Genomic DNA, 13737 nt, shown 5'->3' on the forward strand with positions numbered 1-13737 from the left:
CCGTTCGATTCCATTCGATTCCATTCGATTCCGTTCCATTCCATTCCATTCCCTTCCATTCCATTCTATTCCATTGAATTCCATTCCATTGCATTCCATTCCATTCCATTCCATTCCATTCCATTCCGTTCTACTCTGATTGACTCCATTCCATTCCATTCGATTCCATTCCATTCCATTCCATTCCATTCCAATACATTCCATTCTACTCTGGTTGATTCCATTCCATTCCATTCCATTCCATTCCATTCCATTCCATTCGTCTCCAATCGATTCCATTCGATTCCATTCCATTCTATTCCATTGAATTCCATTCCATTCCATTCCATTCCATTCCATTCTATTCCATTCCATTCCATTCCATTCCGTTCTACTCGGGTTGATTTCATTCCATTCCATTCCATTCCATTCCACTCCATTCCATTCGATTCCATTTGATTCCATTCCATTCCATTCCATTCCATTCCAATCCATTCCATTCTACTCGGGTTGATTCCATTCCATTCCATTCCATTCCATTCCATTGAATTCCATTCGATTCCATTCGATTCCATTCCATTTGATTCCATTCGATATCATTCGATTCCATTCCATCCCATTCCATTCCATTCCATTCCATTCCGTTCTACTCGGGTTGATTCCATTCCATTCCATTTCATTCCATTCCATTCCATTCCATTCCATTTCATTCCATTCCATTCCATTCCATTCCATTCGATTCCATTCGATTCCATTCCATTCCATTCCATTCCAATCCATTCCATTCTACTCGGGTTGATTCCATTCCATTCCATTCCATTCCATTCCATTCCATTCCATTCCATTCCATTCCATTCCATTCCATTCCATTCCATTCCATTCCATTCCATTCCATTCCATTCCATTCGATTCCATTCCATTCCATTCCATGGCATTCCATTCCATTCCATTCCATTCCATTCCATTCCGTTCTAGTCGGGTTGATTCCATTCCATTCCATTGCATTCCATTCCATTCCATTGCATTCCATTCCATTCCATTCCATTCCATTCCATTCCATTCCATTCCATTCCATTCCATTCCATTCCATTCCATTGCATTCCATTCGATTCCATTCGATTCCATTCCATTCCATTCCATTCCATTCCATTCCATTCCATTCCATTCCGTTCCACTCGGGTTGATTCCATTCTATTCCATTCCATTCCCTTCTATTCCATTCGATATCATTCGATTCCATTCCATCCCATTCCATTCCATTCCATTCCATTCCATTCCGTTCTTCTTGGGTTGATTCCATTCCATTCCATTTCATTCCATTCCATTCCATTCCATTTCTTTCGATTCCATTCGATTCCATTCCATTCCATTCCATTCCAATCCATTGCATTCTACTCAGTTTGATTCCATTCCATTCCATTCCATTCCATTCAATTCCATTCCATTCCATTCCATTCAATTCCACTCGATTCCATTCCATTCCTTTCCATTCCATTCCAATCCATTCCATTCTACTCGGGTGGATTCCATTCCATTCCATTCCATTCCATTCCATTCCATTCCATTCCATTCCATTCCATTCCCTTCCATTCGATTCCATTCCATTCCCTTCCATTCGATTCCATTCCATTCCATTCCATGGCATTCCATTCCATTCCATTCCATTCCATTCCATTCCGTTCTAGGCGGGTTGATTCCATTCCATTCCATTGCATTCCATTCCATTCCATTGCATTCCATTCCATTCCATTCCATTCCATTCCATTCCATTCCATTCTATTCCATTCCATTCTACTCCATTGAATTCCATTCCATTCCATTCCATTCCATTCCATTCCATTCCTTTCCAATCCATTCCATTCCGTTCCACTCGGGTTGATTCCATTCTATTCCATTCCATTCCCTTCTATTCCATTCGATATCATTCGATTCCATTCCATCCCATTCCATTCCATTCCATTCCATTCCGTTCTTCTTGGGTTGATTCCATTCCATTCCATTTCATTCCATTCCATTCCATTCCATTTCTTTCGATTCCATTCGATTCCATTCCATTCCATTCCATTCCAATCCATTGCATTCTACTCAGTTTTATTCCATTCCATTCCATTCCATTCCATTCCATTCCATTCCATTCCATTCCATTCCATTCAATTCCACTCGATTCCATTCCATTCCTTTCCATTCCATTCCAATCCATTCCATTCTACTCGGGTGGATTCCATTCCATTCCATTCCATTCCATTCCATTCCATTCCATTCAATTCCATTCCCTTCCATTCGATTCCATTCCATTCCATTCCATGGCATTCCATTCCATTCCATTCCATTCCATTCCATTCCGTTCTAGTCGGGTTGACTCCATTCCATTCCATTCCACTCCATTCCATTCCGTTATATTCCATTCTATTCCATTCGATTCCGTTCGATTCCATTCCATTCCATTCCATTCCATTCCATTCGATTCCATTCCATTCCATTCCATTCCATTCCATTCCATTCCATTCCATTCCAATCCATTCCATTCTACTCGGGTTGATTCCATTCCATTCCATTCCATTCCAATCCATTCCATTCCATTCCATTCCATTCCATTCCATTCCATTCCATTCCATTCCATTCCATTCCATTCCATTCCATTCCATTCCATTCCATTCCATTCGATTCCATTCCATTCCATTTCATTCCAAACCGTTCCATTCTACTCGGGTTCATCATTCCATTCCATTCCATTCCACTCGGGTTCATTCCATTCCATTCCATTCCATTCCATTCCATTCCATTCCATTCCGTTCTACTCAGGTTGATTTCCATTCCATTCCATTCCATTCCATTCCATTCCATTCCATTCCATTCCATTCCATTCCATTCCATTACATTCCATTCCATTCCATTCTATTCCATTCCGTTCTACTCGGCTTGAATCCATTGAGTTCCGTTCCGTTCCGTTCCGTCCCGACACGTCCCGTCCCGTCCCGTCCCGTCCCGTCCCGTCCCGTCCCGTCCCGTCCCGTGCCGTTGTACTCGGGTTGATTCCATTCCACTCCGTTCCGTTCCTTTCCGTTCCCTTCAATTCAGTTCCACGCGGGTTGATTCAATTCCATTCTATTCTATTCCATTCCATTCCATTCCATTCCATTCCATTTTACTCCGGTTGATTCCATGCCGTTCCATTCCATTCTGTCCCATCCCGACGCGTCCCGTCCCGTCCCGTCCCATTCCGTTCCGTTCTGATCGGGTTGATTCCGTTCCATTCCCTTCCGTTCCTTTCCGTTCCATTCCATTCCGTTACACGCGGGTTGATTCAATTCCATTCTATTACATTGAATTCCATTCCATTCCATTCCATTCCATTCTACTCGGATTGATTGCATTCCATTCCATTCCATTCCAGTCCATTCCAATCCACTCCATTCTACTCGGGTTGATTCCATTCCATTCCATTCCATTCCATTCCATTCCATTCCATTCCATTCCATTCCATTCCATTCCATTCCATTCCATTGCGTTCCATTCGATTCGATTCCATTCCATTCCATTCCATTCCATTCCAATCCATTCCATTCTACTTGGGTTCATTCCATTCCATTCCATTCCATTCCATTCGATTCCATTCGATTCCATTCCATTCCAATCCATACCATTCCATTCCATTCTGTTCTACTCGGGTTGATTCCACTCCATTCCATTCCATTCCATTCCATTCTATTCCATTCCATTCCATTCCATTCCATTCTATTCCATTCGATTCCATTCCATTCCATTTCATTTTATTCCATTCCATTCCATTCCATTCTATTCCATTGAATTCCATTCCATTCCATTCCATTCCATTCCATTCCATTCCATTCCATTCCATTCCATTCCACTCCGTTCTACTCGGGTTGATTCCACTCCATTCCATTCCATTCCATTCCATTCCCTTCCATTCCATTCCATTCCAATCGGGTTGAGCATTCCATTCGATTCCATTCCATTCCATTCCATTCCATTAGATTCCATTCCATTCCATTCCACTCGGGCTCATTCCATTCCATTCCATTCCATTCCATTCCATTCCATTCCATTCCATTCCATTCCATTCCATTCCGTTCTACTCGGGTTGATTTCCATTCCATTCCATTCCATTCCATTCCACTCCATTCCATTCCATTCCATTCCATTCCATTCCTTTCCATTTATTCCATTCCGTTCTACTCGGGTTGATTCCATTGAGTTTGGTTCCGTTCCGTTCCGTCCCGTCCCGTCCCGTCCCGTCCCGTTCCGTTTTACACGGGTTGATTCCTTTGCATTCCGTTCCGCTCGTTTCCATTCCGTTCCATTCCGTTCCACGCGGGTTGGTTCAATTCCATTCTATTCTATTCTATTCCTTTCCATTCCATTCCATTCTACTCGGGTTGATTCTATGCCGTTCCATTCCGTTCCATTCCGTCCCATTCCGACCCGTCCCATCCCGTCCCGTCCCGTCCCATCCCGTTCCGTTCCACATGGGTTGATTCAATTCCTTTCGGTTACATTGAATTCCATTCCATTCCATTCTACTCGGATTGATTCCATTCCATTCCATTCCATTCCATTCCATTCCATTCCATTCCATTCCATTCCAATCCATTCCATTCTACTCGGGTTGATTCCATTCCATTCCATTCCATTCCATTCCATTCCATTCCATTCCATTCCATTCCATTCCATTCAGTTTCATTCCATTCCATTCCATTCCATTCCATTCCATTCCATTCCATTCCATTCCATTCCATTCCATTCGATTCCATTCCATTCCATTCCATTCCGTTCTACTCGGGTTGATTCCATTCTATTCCATTCCATTCCGCTCGATTCCATTCGATTCCATTCGATTCCATTCCATTCCATTCCATTCCCTTCCATTCCATTCTATTCCATTGAATTCCATTCCATTGCATTCCATTCCATTCCATTCCATTCCATTCCATTCCATTCCATTCCATTCCATTCCGTTCTACTCTGATTGACTCCATTCCATTCCATTCGATTCGATTCCATTCCATTCCATTCCATTCCATTCCAATACATTCCATTCTACTCTGGTTGATTCCATTCCATTCCATTCCATTCCATTCCATTCCATTCCATTCCATTCGTCTCCATTCGATTCCATTCGATTCCATTCCATTCTATTCCATTGAATTTCATTCCATTCCATTCCATTCCATTCCATTCCATTCTATTCCATTCCATTCCATTCCATTCCGTTCTACTCGGGTTGATTCCATTCCATTCCATTCCATTCGATATCATTCGATTCCATTCCATCCCATTCCATTCCATTCCATTCCGTTCTACTCGGGTTGATTCCATTCCATTCAATTTAATTCCATTCCATTCCATTTCATTCCATTCCATTCCATTCCATTCCATTCGATTCCATTCGATTCCATTCCATTCCATTCCATTCCAATCCATTCCATTCTACTCGGGTTGATTCCATTCCATTCCATTCCATTCCATTCCATTCCATTCCATTCCATTCGATTCCACTCGATTCCATTCCATTCTTTCCATTCCATTCCAATCCATTCCATTCTAATTGGGTGGATTCCATTCCATTCCATTCCATTCCATTCCATTCCATTCCATTCCATTCCATTCCATTCCATTTGATTCCATTCCATTCCATTCCATTCCATTCCATTTCATTCCATTCCTTTCCATTCCAATCCGTTCTAGTCGGGTTGATTCCATTCTATTCCATTCCATTCCATTCCATTCCATTCCATTCCATTCCATTCCATTCTATTCCATTCAATTCTACTCCATTGAATTCCATTCCATTCCATTCTATTCCATTCCATTCCATTCCTTTCCATTCCATTTAGTTCTACTCTGGTTGATTCCATTCCATTCCATTCCATTCCATTCCATTCCATTCCATTCCATTCCATTCCATTCCATTACTTTCCATTCCATTCCATTCCAATCCATTCCATTCTACTCGGGTTGACTCCATTCCATTCCATTCCATTCCATTATATTCCATTCCATTCCATTCGATTCCGTTCGATTCCATTCCATTCCATTCCATTCCATTCGATTCCCTTCCATTCCATTCGATTCGATTCCATTCCATTCCATTCCATTCCATTCCATTCCATTCCATTCCAATCCATTCCATTCTCCACGGGTTGATTATATTCCATTCCATTCCATTCCATTCCATTCCATTCCATTCCATTCCATTCCAATCCATTCCATTCTCCACGGGTTGATTATATTCCATTCCATTCCATTCCATTCCATTCCATTCCATTCCATTCCATTCCTTTTGATTCCATTCCATTCCATCCCTTTCCATTCCATTTAGTTCTACTCGGGTTGATTCCATTGCATTCCATTCCATTCCATTCGATTCCCTTCCATTCCATTCGATTCGATTCCATTCCATTCCATTCCATTCCATTCCATTCCATTCCATTCCAATCCATTCCATTCTCCACGGGTTGATTATATTCCATTCCATTCCATTCCATTCCATTCCATTCCATTCCATTCCATTCCATTCCTTTTGATTCCATTCCATTCCATCCCTTTCCATTCCATTTAGTTCTACTCGGGTTGATTCCATTCCATTCCATTCCATTCCATTCCATTCCATTCCATTCAATTCCATTCCATTCCGTTACTTTCCATTCCATTCCATTCCAATCCATTCCATTCTACTCGGGTTGACTCCATTCCATTCCATTCCTTTCCATTCCATTATATTCCATTCTATTCCATTCGATTCCGTTCGATTCCATTCCATTCCATTCCATTCCATTCCATTGCATTCCATTCCATTCCATTCCATTCCATTCCGTTCTACTCGGGTTGATTCCATTCCATTCCATTCAATTCCATTCCATTCCGTTACTTTCCATTCCATTCCATTCCAATCCATTCCATTCTACTCGGGTTGACTCCATTCCATTCCATTCCTTTCCATTCCATTATATTCCATTCTATTCCATTCGATTCCGTTCGATTCCATTCCATTCCATTCCATTCCATTCCATTGCATTCCATTCCATTCCATTCCATTCCATTCCGTTCTACTCGGGTTGATTCCATTCCATTCCTTTCCATTCCATTCCATTCCATTCCATTCCATTCCATTCCATTCCATTCCATTCCATTCCCTTCCATTCCATTCCATTCCAATCCATTCCATTCTACTCGGGTTGATTCCATTCCATTCCATTGCATTCGACTCCATTCGATTCCATTCGATTCCATTCCATTCCATTCCATTCCATTCCATTCCATTCCATTCCATTCCATTTCATTCCATTCCATTCCATTCCAATACATTCCATTCTACTCTGGTTGATTCCATTCCATTCCATTCCATTCCATTCCATTCCATTCCATTCCATTCGTCTCCATTCGATTCCATTCGATTCCATTCCATTCTATTCCATTGAATTCCATTCCATTCCATTCCATTCCATTCCATTCCATTCCATTCCATTCCATTCCATTCCATTCCATTCCATTCCGTTCTACTCGGGTTGATTCCATTCCATTCCATTCCATTCCATTCCATTCCATTCCACTCCATTCCATTCGATTCCATTCGATTCCATTCCATTCCATTCCATTCCATTCCAATCCATTCCATTCTACTCGGGTTGATGCCATTCCATTCCATTCCATTCCATTCCATTCCATTCCATTCCATTCCATTCCATTCCATTGCATTCCATTCGATTCCATTCGATTCCATTCCATTCGATTCCATTCGAGATCATTCGATTCCATTCCATCCGATTCCAATCCATTCCATTCCATTCCGTTCTACTCGGGTTGATTCCATTCCATTCCATTTCATTCCATTCCATTCCATTCCATTCCATTCGATTCCATTCGATTCCATTCCATTCCATTCCATTCCAATCCATTCCATTCTACTCGGGTTGATTCCATTCCATTCCATTCCATTCCATTCCATTCCATTCCATTCCATTCCATTCCATTCCATTCGATTCCACTCTATTCCATTCCATTCTTTCCATTCCATTCCAATCCATTCCATTCTACTCGGGTGGATTCCATTCCGTTCCATTCCATTCCATTCCATTCCATTCCATTCCATTCCACTCCATTCGATTCCATTCCATTCCATTCCATTCCGTTCTAGTCGGGTTGATTCCATTCTATTCCATTCCATTCCATTCCATTCCACTCCATTCCATTCCTTTCCATTCCATTCTATTCCATTCCTTTCTACTCCATTGAATTTCATTCCATTCCATTCTATTCCATTCCATTCCATTCCTTTCCATTCCATTTAGTTCTACTCGTGTTGATTCCATTCCATTCCATTCCATTCCATTCCATTCCATTCCATTCCATTCCATTCCATTCCATTACTTTCCATTCCATTCCATTCCAATCCATTCCATTCTACTCGGGTTGACTCCATTCCATTCCATTCCATTCCATTCCATTCCATTCCATTATAATCCATTCCATTCCATTCGATTCCATTCGATTCCATTCCATTCCATTCCATTCCATTCCATTCAATTCCATTCGATTCCATTCGATTCCATTCCATTCCATTCCATTCCAATCCATTCCATTCTACTCGGGTTGATTCCATTCCATTCCATTCCATTCCATTCCTTTCCATTCCATTCCATTCCATTCCATTCCATTCTATTCCTTTCGATTCCATTCCATTCCATTAAATTCCATTCCATTCCATTCCATTCCATTCCATTCCATTCCATTCCATTCCATTCCATTCCATTCCGTTCTACTCGGGTTGATTCCACTCCATTCCATTCCATTCCATTCCATTCCATACCATTCCATTCGATTCCATTCCATTCCATTCCATTCCATTCCATTCCATTCCATTCCATTCCATTCCATTCCGTTCTAGTCGGGTTGATTCCATTCTATTCCATTCCATTCCATTCCATTCCATTCCATTCCATTCCATTCGATTCCATTCCATTCCATTCCATTCTATTCCATTCCATTCTACTCCATTGAATTCCATTCCATTCCATTCAATTCCATTCCATTCCATCCCTTTCCATTCCATTTAGTTCTACTCGGGTTGATTCCATTCCATTCCATTCCATTCCATTCCATTCCATTCCATTCAATTCCATTCCATTCCGTTACTTTCCATTCCATTCCATTCCAATCCATTCCATTCTACTCGGGTTGACTCCATTCCATTCCATTCCTTTCCATTCCATTATATTCCATTCTATTCCATTCGATTCCGTTCGATTCCATTCCATTCCATTCCATTCCATTCCATTGCATTCCATTCCATTCCATTCCATTCCATTCCGTTCTACTCGGGTTGATTCCATTCCATTCCTTTCCATTCCATTCCATTCCATTCCATTCCATTCCATTCCATTCCATTCCATTCCATTCCATTCCCTTCCATTCCATTCCATTCCAATCCATTCCATTCTACTCGGGTTGATTCCATTCCATTCCATTGCATTCGACTCCATTCGATTCCATTCGATTCCATTCCATTCCATTCCATTCCATTCCATTCCATTCCATTCCATTCCATTTCATTCCATTCCATTCCATTCCAATACATTCCATTCTACTCTGGTTGATTCCATTCCATTCCATTCCATTCCATTCCATTCCATTCCATTCGTCTCCATTCGATTCCATTCGATTCCATTCCATTCTATTCCATTGAATTCCATTCCATTCCATTCCATTCCATTCCATTCCATTCCATTCCATTCCATTCCATTCCATTCCATTCCGTTCTACTCGGGTTGATTCCATTCCATTCCATTCCATTCCATTCCATTCCATTCCACTCCATTCCATTCGATTCCATTCGATTCCATTCCATTCCATTCCATTCCATTCCAATCCATTCCATTCTACTCGGGTTGATGCCATTCCATTCCATTCCATTCCATTCCATTCCATTCCATTCCATTCCATTCCATTGCATTCCATTCGATTCCATTCGATTCCATTCCATTCGATTCCATTCGAGATCATTCGATTCCATTCCATCCGATTCCAATCCATTCCATTCCATTCCGTTCTTCTCGGGTTGATTCCATTCCATTCCATTTCATTCCATTCCATTCCATTCCATTCCATTCGATTCCATTCGATTCCATTCCATTCCATTCCATTCCAATCCATTCCATTCTACTCGGGTTGATTCCATTCCATTCCATTCCATTCCATTCCATTCCATTCCATTTCATTCCATTCCATTCGATTCCACTCTATTCCATTCCATTCTTTCCATTCCATTCCAATCCATTCCATTCTACTCGGGTGGATTCCATTCCGTTCCATTCCATTCCATTCCATTCCATTCCATTCCATTCCACTCCATTCGATTCCATTCCATTCCATTCCATTCCATTCCATTCCATTCCATTCCATTCCATTCCATTCCATTCCGTTCTAGTCGGGTTGATTCCATTCTATTCCATTCCATTCCATTCCATTCCACTCCATTCCATTCCTTTCCTTTCCATTCAATTCCATTCCATTCTACTCCATTGAATTCCATTCCATTCCATTCTATTCCATTCCATTCCATTCCTTTCCATTCCATTTAGTTCTACTCGGGTTGATTCCATTCCATTCCATTCCATTCCATTCCATTCCATTACATTCCATTCCATTCCATTACTTTCCATTCCATTCCATTCCAATCCATTCCATTCTACTCGGGTTGACTCCATTCCATTCCATTCCATTCCATTCCATTCCATTCCATTCCATTCCATTCCATTCCATTCAATTCCATTCGATTCCATTCGATTCCATTCCATTCCATTCCATTCCAATCCATTCCATTCTACTCGGGTTGATTCCATTCCGTTCCATTCCATTCCTTTCCATTCCATTCCATTCCATTCCATTCCATTCCATTCTATTCCTTTCGATTCCATTCCATTCCATTAAATTCCATTCCATTCCATTCCATTCCATTCCATTCCATTCCATTCCATTCCATTCCATTCCATTCCGTTCTACTCGGGTTGATTCCACTCCATTCCATTCCATTCCACTCCATTCCATACCATTCCATTCGATTCCATTCCATTCCATTCCATTCCATTCCATTCCATTCCATTCCATTCCATTCCGTTCTAGTCGGGTTGATTCCATTCTATTCCATTCCATTCCATTCCATTCCATTCCATTCCATTCCATTCGATTCCATTCCATTCCATTCCATTCTATTCCATTCCATTCTACTCCATTGAATTCCATTCCATTCCATTCCATTCCTTTCCATTCCATCCCTTTCCATTCCATTTAGTTCTACTCGGGTTGATTCCATTCCATTCCATTCCATTCCATTCCATTCCATTCCATTCAATTCCATTCCATTCCGTTACTTTCCATTCCATTCCATTCCAATCCATTCCATTCTACTCGGGTTGACTCCATTCCATTCCATTCCTTTCCATTCCATTATATTCCATTCTATTCCATTCGATTCCGTTCGATTCCATTCCATTCCATTCCATTCCATTCCATTGCATTCCATTCCATTCCATTCCATTCCATTCCGTTCTACTCGGGTTGATTCCATTCCATTCCTTTCCATTCCATTCCATTCCATTCCATTCCATTCCATTCCATTCCATTCCATTCCATTCCCTTCCATTCCATTGCATTCCAATCCATTCCATTCTACTCGGGTTGATTCCATTCCATTCCATTGCATTCGACTGCATTCGATTCCATTCGATTCCATTCCATTCCATTCCGTTCCATTCCATTCCATTCCATTCCATTCTATTCCATTGAATTCCATTCCATTCCATTCCATTCCATTCCATTCCATTCCATTCCATTCCATTCCATTCCATTCCATTCCATTCCATTCCGTTCTACTCGGGTTGATTCCATTCCATTCCATTCCATTCCATTCCATTCCATTCCATTCCATTCCAATCTATTCCATTCTATTCAATTCGATTCCATTCGATTCCATTCAATTCCATTCAATTCCATTCCATTCCATTCCAATGCATTCCATTCTACTCGGGTTGATTCCATTCCATTCCATTCCATTCCATTCCATTCCATTCCATTCCATTCCATTCCATTCCATTCCATTCCATTCGATTCCATTCGATTCCATTCCATTCCATTCCATTCCATTCCATTCCATTCCATTCCAATCTATTCCATTCGATTCCATTCCATTCCATTCCATTCCATTCCATTCCATTCCATTCCAATCCATTCCATTCTACTCGTGTTGATTCCCTTCCATTCCATTCCACTCCATTCCATTCCGTTCCATTCCATTCCATTCCATTCCATTCCATTCCATTCCGTTCTACTCGGGTTGATTCCATTCTATTCCATTACATTCCATTCGATTCCATTCGATTCCATTCGATTTCTTTCCATTCCATTCCATTCCATTCCATTCCATTCCATTCTATTCCATTCCATTCCATTCCATTCCATTCCATTCCATTCCATTCCAATCCATTCCCTTCCGTTCTATTCGGGTTGATTCCATTCCATTCCATTCCATTCCATTCCATTCCATTCCATTCCATTGCATTCCATTCGATTCCATTCGATTCCATTCCATTCCATTCCATTCCATTCCATTCCATTCCATTCCATTCCATTCCATTCTATTCCATTCCATTCCATTCTGTTCCATTCTATTCCATTCCATTCCATTCCGTTCCACTCGGGTTGATTCCATTCTATTCCATTCCATTCCATTCGATTCCATTCGATATCATTCGATTCCATTCCATTGCATTCCATTCCATTCCATTCCATTCTATTCCATTCCATTCCATTCCATTCCATTCCATTCTATTCCATTCCATTCCATTCCGTTCTACTCGGGTTGATTCCATTCCATTCCATTTCATTCCATTCCATTCCATTCCATTCCATTCCATTCCATTCGATTCCATTCCATTCCATTCCATTCCAATCCATTCCATTCTACTCGGGTTGATTCCATTCCATTCCATTCCATTCCATTCCATTCCATTCCATTCCATTCCATTCCACTCGATTCCATTCCATTCCATTCCATTCCATTCCAATCCATTCCATTCTACTCGGGTGGATTCCATTCCATTCCATTCTTTTCCATTCCATTCCATTCCATTCCATTACATTACATTCCATTCGGTTCCATTCCATTCCATTCCATTCCATTCCATTCCATTCCATTCCGTTCTAATCGGGTTGATTCCATTCTATTCCATTCCATTCAATTCCATTCCATTCAATTCCATTCCATTCCATTCCATTCCATTCCATTCTATTCCATTCCATTCTACTCCATTGAATTCCATTCCATTCCATTCTATTCCATTCCATTCCATTCCTTTCCATTCCATTTAGTTCTACTCGGGTTGATTCCATTCCATTCCATTCCATTCCTTTCCATTCCATTCCAATCCATTCCATTCCATTACTTTCCATTCCATTCCATTCCAATCCATTCCATTCTACTCGGGTTGACTCCATTCCATTCCATTCCATTACATTACATTCCATTATATTCCATTCCATTCCATTCGATTCCGTTCGATTCCATTCCATTCCATTCCATTCCATTCCATTCCATTCGATTCCATTCCATTCCATTCGATTCCATTCCATTCCATTCCATTCCATTCCATTCCATTCCATTCCAATCCATTCCATTCTACTCGGGTTGATTCAATTCCATTCCATTCCATTCCATTCCATTCCATTCCATTCCATTCCTTTCGA

This window comes from Gorilla gorilla, chromosome 17 (genome assembly GCF_029281585.2).
Source record: "Gorilla gorilla gorilla isolate KB3781 chromosome 17, NHGRI_mGorGor1-v2.1_pri, whole genome shotgun sequence".
NCBI classification, from domain to species: domain Eukaryota; kingdom Metazoa; phylum Chordata; class Mammalia; order Primates; family Hominidae; genus Gorilla; species Gorilla gorilla.